Genomic DNA, 9,366 nt, shown 5'->3' with positions numbered 1-9,366 from the left:
AGTCGGGAACGAATTGGAGCCGGAGCCATGGCCTCAAGCTCACGGCGAACGATACGCGTTATATCTTCTGATCCTGTCGGCTGAACGAACCGCGGCGGGTCTTCGCACGAAGATGTCGCGGCGGTATTGGGCAGTCTGTCGAAATGTTGAGGGACGCGGCGGCCTTTCGCTTGTTCGAAGCGCCGGCACTACTTTATTATTGCATCCACAGTGGCACAATCCTTACACATCAGGAGATTGAAGGCGTCGTCTGCAATACCTTTTAGTATGTGACCAATCTTGTCCGCCTCGGTCATGGTATTATCAGCCTTGCGGCAGAGAGCCAGCACATCCTATATGTACACGACATAGGATTCTGTGGATGTCTGAGCGCGGCATGCAAGTTCTTCTTTTGCTGCCAACTGACGACTGACAGGTCTGCCAAACAGGTCTCGCATTTTTTTCTTTGCAGACATCCCAGCTTGTTAGGCCAGCTCCATGCGTATCGTACCATTGTTTCGCAGTTCCTTTCAGATAAAACATGAGGTTTGCTAGCATCATTGTTGGATCCCACCTGTTGTCGCACACTCGTTCGTACATCGCAAGCCAGTCCTCGACGTCGGCGTTGTCCGTGCCACAAAATGTCCCCGGGTCCCGCAGATGAGTGAGGATGACCGTTGGCGTGGACTGCTGAGGCGTTGCCGGTTGTGTCGGTTGATCTGCCATTGTGGCGGCAGGTAGATGACGTCCGCTGCGAAGTTCCGTGATTGTACCCAGCAACTTCCACCAAAATGTTGCAGGAAGAAAGCAGGCCCACGAGTGTAGAAGAATGTATATTTACAATCGAAGAAATATGGCGTTCAGGCAACGGCCACAGTCTTCGTCTTCCTCTCGTTCGCGTAACCTTCTTCTTTCCCTTCACCGTAACAATATTTACTCTTCGCAATAACGGTTGTTATCGAAGACCACATATCTGGCTGAAGGATCCCGTCGGATAACTTGAGTTCGTACTCTGGATTCGCAATGTCATGAACCAGTTTCGCTTGCCAAATGACACTTGATGCTTCTATGGACCCTGCAACACAAGCATGCACATTACGCTACAAGTTCTTGTCACAATATGCAGTCGCATTTGTTATTCTTGACGGTTTACACCTACGCCACCTTCGCACACTACCAGCAGTTTCTTCCTGAGAAGATGTCTACAAATGTTGAAGGGTATTAGATTATGTGCCGCAAGACTCAACAACTATAGCGGCAGCCAATGAGGAGTGGCAAGACCTCTTGACCTATCTTCGCATGAAAGTTGAAAGCCGAGAAAGAAGTGGAGTTCACGACATCAAAGGAATTAAATACGTTCGACTAGCTACGGAGAAAGGAAACTTATACTCCACCCTATCAACAGCAGCTATCCTGCAGTCTTCGTCAAAAGTTAAAGGTAACGACTGTCTTTTTTGAGGGTGTTCCAATCACTCAACTCCACTTTGGAAAAGCAGTATTAATCATGACGAAAAGTTGAATGAATTGGCTACAGAGAACCGATGTTATCGATGCGCCGTGAATTTGCATCTCTCCAAAGACTCTTAAGAAAAAAATTGAAGTGTGGAATGTGCACAGGAAGACACGTCTCCTCAGTGAGCGATTCCATGGAAACCTAAAAAGGCGGAACAAAGTTCCGTAACCTCGAACAGGCATCATACAAGCTCCAGTTTGCACGTGGCTGCTGATGTGCCATTTCAGATATTTAGGGCATCGATCATTCGGAGAAAGCAGAGGGCCTACATCCGTAGTATTTTCGACAGCATAAGCCAGCACACATTCATTCGTAAAGACGTATCCAAGACACTTGGCTTGAAACTGGGATCTGTAAACTTACTGCTAAAGAACAGAGAAGCTCGGTTCACAAGCAACATCGCCTTGTCGAACTAAAATTCGCGGTCAATGTGACACTCAGGAGTACCTGGTACCGGCCACTGAAATACCGTTCGCCTGCATGGATTTTGTTCCAAGTACCAATCGGGTATGAGATTGTTATAACCGCTGAATGAGACTTGAAGATAATAAGAAAGATAATTGAAGATAATAACATTTTAATTGGTGCTGACCAGCTGGGGCAATCCATGTTTGGTGAAATGAAACAGTACCACGGCTGGACAGACTTGGTGGCGCTGTGTTCCGCAATTGGCTAGATGTTAAAAGGACCGCTTTTCTTAAACACCTCGATGGAAGCAGCACTCAACGCATACGTCTTACGAGTAAGTGCATCTGCCGACTCTATCGACGATGTTCTTTGGAGGTTCGGGGATTTAGAGAGTATCGGGATTATGCCACTCGACAAAAATGCAAACAAGGAACCTAATCTGGTGCTACAAAGATGTGGATAGGATGTCGCCTGCGTCAACGGTCCATACCAAGGAGCACTTGCAATTGAAATAAAGCTTTAGACTACTAGATCACCGACACCAAGCACGCAAGCGACTGATGTGTCTCGGAAAGAAAAAGCACAATCCAGAGTTTGCCGTGAAATATGATACCACCATCAGGAGCTATATGAAGATGGGGCACGCCGAGAGAATACTTAGCCTCGGGCCACGCTGCCATAAAAGGCGGCGGGGCCCGTGGCATTCCCTAGCTGGCCGTAGCAAGAATCATACGTTGGGTTTTGTGGGGTTACGTAATTAAGAAATTTCAGTGGCCTTTCCCTCGGACGCTCAGCAAAAATTCCGGGATATCCCCCAATTGGAATTACTCACACTGATATCTTCAAAGATGCAACAAGAGTATTTTAGACAAGAGTGCGTATATTCTGCACAGCTACAACTTACCTTTACTGTGGGTAACCGCCGGCCGCCATCATCCTCGACGTTGACTGGGATGCCGTTGCGGCGTTTTTGCATTGCTTTCTGCGATCCCAAAACAATAAGTATTGCTCCGAGAAGCGCAGGAAGTGTTGCTTATATCATGCTACAATCTGTTATAAAACAAAAAGAGCAGGCACTCACGATCGCATGATATCAAAGAACACTTCCTGCACTTCTCTGCGAAATATTTATTTTTAGTAGGATGGGAGAAGGCTATGCGTATACGCCGTACCGGCATTTATGATACTTCTTTCAGTGCAGCAGTGTATCTAATCCTACAGTGATAACACGAATAATACTGTGGAACTTTATTATCATAATTTCGTTATCTTCAGTAGTGACCGTGATCATGAATCCGTACGCTGGAAACATGCTGGAAACAGTGATAGGCGAGCGTGATAGTGATATTCCGCTAGTATTGATGAGATTTGGTAGAATATGGCAGTAGTGCTATTATGAAGTGCTGACAACCGCTTGTGGCACAGTTAGTTGATGTCATTTTGTATCCCACAGTGGGACCACAGAACATAGGTTACTTGGATGCAAATTCGCATGCATGTGTACCGCCACGCATGCTTGTTTAGCTTGTAATACTCACAGAATAAAGCGCCTGTGTGATTTTATTGCGGGTAAAAAGCTAATAAAGCACGGACAGGGGAAAGGATGAGTACATACAGAGCGCTTGCTGTAGAAAAAGACGAATGAACGCGCGCAGGCGCGCCCTCATTGCGTGCGGACTCGTTACCTTCATCGCACGTCTCCAAGGACCTTCTACTCTACCGCTTCGCTCTGCAGGCGGCGAGGACTGACTGGATAACGGATCTTTCATGATCGGCGTGGAGACCAGACCTCTATCAAGAGCTAGTAGGATGGATCCCCTCAAGACCAAGCGGTCGGCTCGACGAGCACAGAATACGAAGATTATGCAGGAAGCCCGGTTGCTGCTTACAGATCCTTCCGTGGACAAGCCTAAGCTTTCAGGTATTTTTGACCATCTATCTGCTAGCAACAACGAGCTCTCGAAACTTAACGATGCACTCGAAGACCACATTGCCGACGATGAGCTCGAAGCAGAATATGTCACTGCTGCAGAATATAACGATCAAGCTATCAGTATGCTGGCCGAGATTCGGTGCAAGATCGACGCTTTGGGACGCGTGGATAGTACAGCGGAGACTGCTTCTCAGAATCCAAGCCCGACATTTCCTGAAGCTATACCCAGAATTGGCCCTAGGCTACTGAATCTTGATATGCCAACATTTAAATGCGACATTCACAAATGGGCAGCTTTCTGGGAGCAGTTAGAGCAGACTGTTCATCTCAACAACGCGATATCGACAACGACAAAGTTTTTCTGTTTACGGCATTATCTTGCCGGGGAAGCGGCAGCGGCCATTTCCGGTTTACCGACTTTTGAAGCTTGCTACGCAGATGCCGTAGAAGATCTCAAAGAACGTTTTCGTGATGGTAAAAGGATAGTGCAGCACCACCTGACAACGCTTCGCCATCTACCTCATGTAAAGTCCGGAAGCGACGTACGCGGCCTCAGGCAGTTGTATGATGCCGCGGAACTAAATACCCGCTGTCTGACTGCAGTAAATGTACCCACTGTCAGTTTCTCTGCAGTGCTGATTGATATTTTACCGAAGGCATTGCCATACGAGATCGTTCTTGCATATACGCGAGGAAAGCGGAGTCAGACTTTACGAGAACATGGGTCTGATACGAACGTCTCGGAGCCAGCACTAGCAGCTGCAACATCGGAAGCGGAGTCAAAAGAGCTTCTCATGTTCACACGTGTTGAGTTGGAAAGCCAAGAGCAGTTCAACACATTGTCACAACGATCTGTTGTGACAATGTGTTGCCTCGAGAGAACTCGAGGCAGCAGCACCGCTTCCATACTGCACAGTGCATCATGAGTTTTTCCTCTGTCGGTCTAAGAAGCACGGTACACGTGCCTGAGACGCCAACCTATCTATTCGTTCCAAAAAAGAGAAGCTAGCTAAGTATAACCGCTGTTATAGGTGCACATCACGAGGTCACCAGGCACGGTCTTGTCATGTCAAACTCACGCGCTCAGCTTGTCACGGAAGACACGCCTCGACTATGCGTGACACTGACTACAGAAAGACACTACAGCGGAAACTTCGCGAACAGCGGTACCTTCGGGCAGCACAGCACGGATCGTCTCGTCGCAATCAGTAATGCTGTGCGACAGAGATTCCACAAATACTTGCCCAAAGATGGACAAAGAAGTGTAGCTGCAGACTTTTCGCCCTTTTGTCAGTAAAAATAACTGGTCCAGATATATCAGAGGGATTCTGGATGGAGGCAGTCAGAGATAATTCATTAGAGAAGATCTCGCTGTAAAACTTCAGCTGCAGATACTGGGCGAAACCCGAATTGCATTCAAAACGTTCGGCAACGCATCCCCAAGTTCTGCTGAAATACGCAAGGTTGTTGAAGTACCGCTGCGTAGCGAACACTGTTCCGACATCCATATTGTTCAAGCAATTTTAGTTCCAGTTATCTGTCACGACATTGCTGCGCCGACAGCTGATAAAAACTTTATTCAGAAGCTGCGACGTGAGGGCAAATTTCTTGCTGACGACAAGAATGTTTTTGAAGCGGACACTGAGACTCACCATCTTTGGAAAATCATGACGGCAGAAATTGTCAGGAGCAAAGAAGTTCAATGATTTGTCGCAATCAACATGGCACTCGGTTGGACACTGCAAGGGCTGAATCGTCAAAAAGCCTTTCTTGACTGCGACCCTAACGTTATGGTCTGCGTTCTGCGAGTGGAAACGATTAGAGACAACGAAACAGCGCTACCTTGAAAAGCAGATCAAGAACAGCTACTTGGAAGCAATCATGATACCGCGCTAACACGTATACAAAAACTGGAAAAGAGGCTATCGATGAAGAAAGGATTATTGGAGCGATACGACACAGTCACTCGGCGATACCTGCAGCTAGGGCACGCTGAAGTGATACTTAAGGATGTTCCCATTGATCGGGCCACCTATTATATGCCACATCGGGATTTTATATGAGAGGAATCGCTGACCACCCAGCTCCAGCTTGAGCGTTTGACGAATCGTCACACGCTCAATGCTTGCCATCCCTCCACGACTGCCTGGATAAAGGGTTCAACCTCAACCCAGAGCTCGTACAAGTACTGCGCTCATCGTGCGATTCGACGCATTTTTCCTGCGTCATGTGGACAGACTCCACGAGCACACTGAGCTGCATTCGGTATGACTACGACAATTTGGGTCACTTTGTAAAGCATAGAGTGACGGAAATTGCCGAAGCTGCTGACCCACTGCTATGGCGTTACTGCCCAGGAGAAGACAACCCGTCAGATTTATTGAATAGGGGCGTACCTTTAAAGGTTCTACGTACATGTCGCAGCTGGTGGAGGGGACCTGAATGGCCATCCCAGCCAAGATCAACCTGGCCTACAGGCTCAGACATGAGGCCACCGATCTACGAAGAGTGAGAGTGTGACACGCATCATGTACTTCTTAAAGCACGGAGAATAGTGGACACTCTGATTGACCTAATAAGGAAATTTGGCAACCTACAGAACCTCCTTGGCGTTATCGCCTCGGTATTTCGATTTGTGCACCGATGTCGTCGTATTGAAACGTCGTCCGGTGGAACTCTTTCGACAGAGGAGCTATACAAGGCGGAAATGTTCTGGATCTGTCGTGTCCAGCTTGAAGTATTCACGAATGACATTAAGCACCTTCGGCTCTAGAGACACTGTCAAGAAACACTCCGTATTGCGCGATCTCCACCCTTACCTGGATCACAGCGGGCAGCTTGAACTTGGTGGCCCACTTGAAAGAATGAACGCTGCATATGACGAAAACCATTCAGTTATTCTACCGCAAAGGCATCTCTTCACGGCCTTAGTTGTTACTGAGGCTCATTGTAGAGCTTTACATGGCGGTGTGGCAAGCACTGTGATGCATATTTGACAGCGTTACTGGGTTATACGTGCTCGACAAGAAGTTAAAGGGATCATCAATGCTTGCTTTGTCTGCAAAAAATGCAGCGTCAAACCTGTGATGGTGCAATATGCTCCAATGACTCAATACAGGCTTCTCACATCACGGCTGTTTGAGGTTGTGGGATTAGACTTTGCAGGCCCACTATATGTAAAGCCGCATGAGACTGATGAAGTTACATAGAAAGCTTATATTCTGTTGTTCACATGTGCGCCCACGAGAGCTGTGCACCTTAATTGATGAGTGCAATCTCTACAAGCTCCTTCTTGCTAGCGTTCCGTATGTTTTTGGCTCGACGAGGAGTGCCCGCTAGACTGTACTCCGATAATGCTCTCGCATTTAATAGAGCATCGCAAGACTTATGGAACATTTGGAACACCATAAAGAGGTTTCCATTTGCATCTTTGCTCTTGACGCATCGCATAGAATGGAAACTTATTATGCCAGGTGCGCCTTGGTGGGGCCGCTGGTGGGAGAGATTTATCCGATCAGTCAAGTCATCTTTACGCAAAGTGCTGGGAAAAAGCAAGCTCAACAGCGAACAAAGTCAGACTGTACTGCTGCAGGTAGAAGCGGTTATCAATTCAAGTCCCGTAACCTATACGTATACGGACGCTAGAGAGCCTTCTCCACTACGTCCTGCTTATTTTCTGGTCGGGAACTCATTTCTTGCCTCTCCAGAGCGAAACAACAATGGCGACGAAGCTCGAAGTGCACAGGCTACGCGACGTGACCTCAGCAAGAAGTTGCGATAAAGCAAGCAAGAAAACTCCTCGAGCTGCGGACACTTCACTTCTACCCATCGCGTCCTAGTAGCAGTCTACAAGTAGATGATGTCGTACTCATCGAGGAGCCTAACATATCTAGAGGTATTTGGCCACTGGGACGAGTCGTTGACGTCTTCCCTGGTCAAGATGGAATCATCTGAGCCTGCCATGTGAAAGCTCAAGATGGCACGTTTATAAGAAGGCCAGTGCAGAAATTGTACAAACTTGAATTGGACAACGCTATTGGGGGGTGGAAGTATGTAGAAAAAGACGAATAAACGCGCGCAGGCGGGCACTGCGAAGAGAAGGAGAAGTTGGAAGGATGAGCTCTCTATCTGGTTTCTTCGCGTCTGGTTAGTTTTTTCTACAATTGCCATACTATGCATTGCCAAGACACGCTATAGTCTCAATAGTCTCAATCTTTACACTGTGTGTGTTTTGTTTGCGCTTTAGCTGCCCTAATATGTCATCTTACCTACTAGCTCGGATACATACCCTAGGCCTGTGTAATATAAAGGCAGATTTTATACAGTAATTATGCTTCAGGTAATGCCAGCTCAATTAACTACATTAATCTCGGTGCCTTCATACGTTAGTATCAAGGTTTCACCTCAAATGAGAGTGACAAACTGTTTTTGATGATTTTCTGATGATGCCAATTTAAAATTCCAATTCCTGCTTAAATCATGCACAGTATGCTGAGTTCTATCATTATTCTTACCAAGCAATGCTCGAGACAACGCTTAGGACAAAACAGAAGACGACGCTCTCTGATATCGCGCGGACCGCTTTTGCATCTTGTACGCCTTGTATGCCAGTGGGCGCTTTGTAAATATTCTTTAAATATTATTTAAACCTCTCTTTCCGCTCAACAATATAAATGATAATCTTTTCATTTCTACTATCTCATGAAACATTGTGTGACTGCAGTATCTGGCTGATTCTAGTCCAGCTATCTGATGGCGAAAGCGGGTTTTAGTATCAATCTTCCCCTGAAATTTCCTGGCTTTCAGGAACTTGCAAGTGAGCAGATGTGTTTTATTAGCACCAATTTCTTTCCTCATTGTTACTTTTAGAACTGCAACATGAAAGACTGCATCAAAAAAGCGGCTGAATTTGTGTCGTGGCTTTGACATGTCCATTCTGTGATTGAAGCAGTTGCAGTGATCCTTTCAGTTGCATCTGCAAGCTTGCAGACTGTATTTCATTAGTGAAAGCCTTTTCTGTTGCGCAGGTAAGGCTGGTTTACAGATGCACTGTTTTAAGCACCTTTTTATGGATATAGTGAATGTAACCTTGAGGCCCACCCATTGAAGACATCGTATATCATAGCGGATGTCCGATTTGCACTGTTGATCTGATCATGACTTCTTTAATATTCATTGTGTGCCACTTTGCTTTTGTATGATGGTTAAAAGCCCCGCTGTTTCTTTTTAAGTACATTTGCAACTTTTTTTAACCTGGTATTGTCCCCTTGCTTCAAAATTACTTATCCAAGCTTATAATTTCACAGGCACAGGTAAGGGTGCTAGCTTTCCTGGTGACCTGGACACTACTATGCTAGCTGACTTAACGTCACTGCTATGAGGCGTTTCTTCAGTAGCATACTAGGCTTAATGTTGTAAAAATAAAGCGCAGGCATGCCTTTCTTTATTGTGCTTGGCTGCAATACTGCAGTATTGTGCTTTACTTGTAGCACGCTAGGCACATAAGTCTACACAAGCTTATGCAAATAGACTG

This window comes from Dermacentor silvarum, chromosome 2 (genome assembly GCF_013339745.2).
Source record: "Dermacentor silvarum isolate Dsil-2018 chromosome 2, BIME_Dsil_1.4, whole genome shotgun sequence".
NCBI lineage: Eukaryota > Metazoa > Arthropoda > Arachnida > Ixodida > Ixodidae > Dermacentor > Dermacentor silvarum.
The sequence above is the reverse complement of the archived record's forward strand: the minus strand, read 5'-3'. Positions refer to the sequence as shown.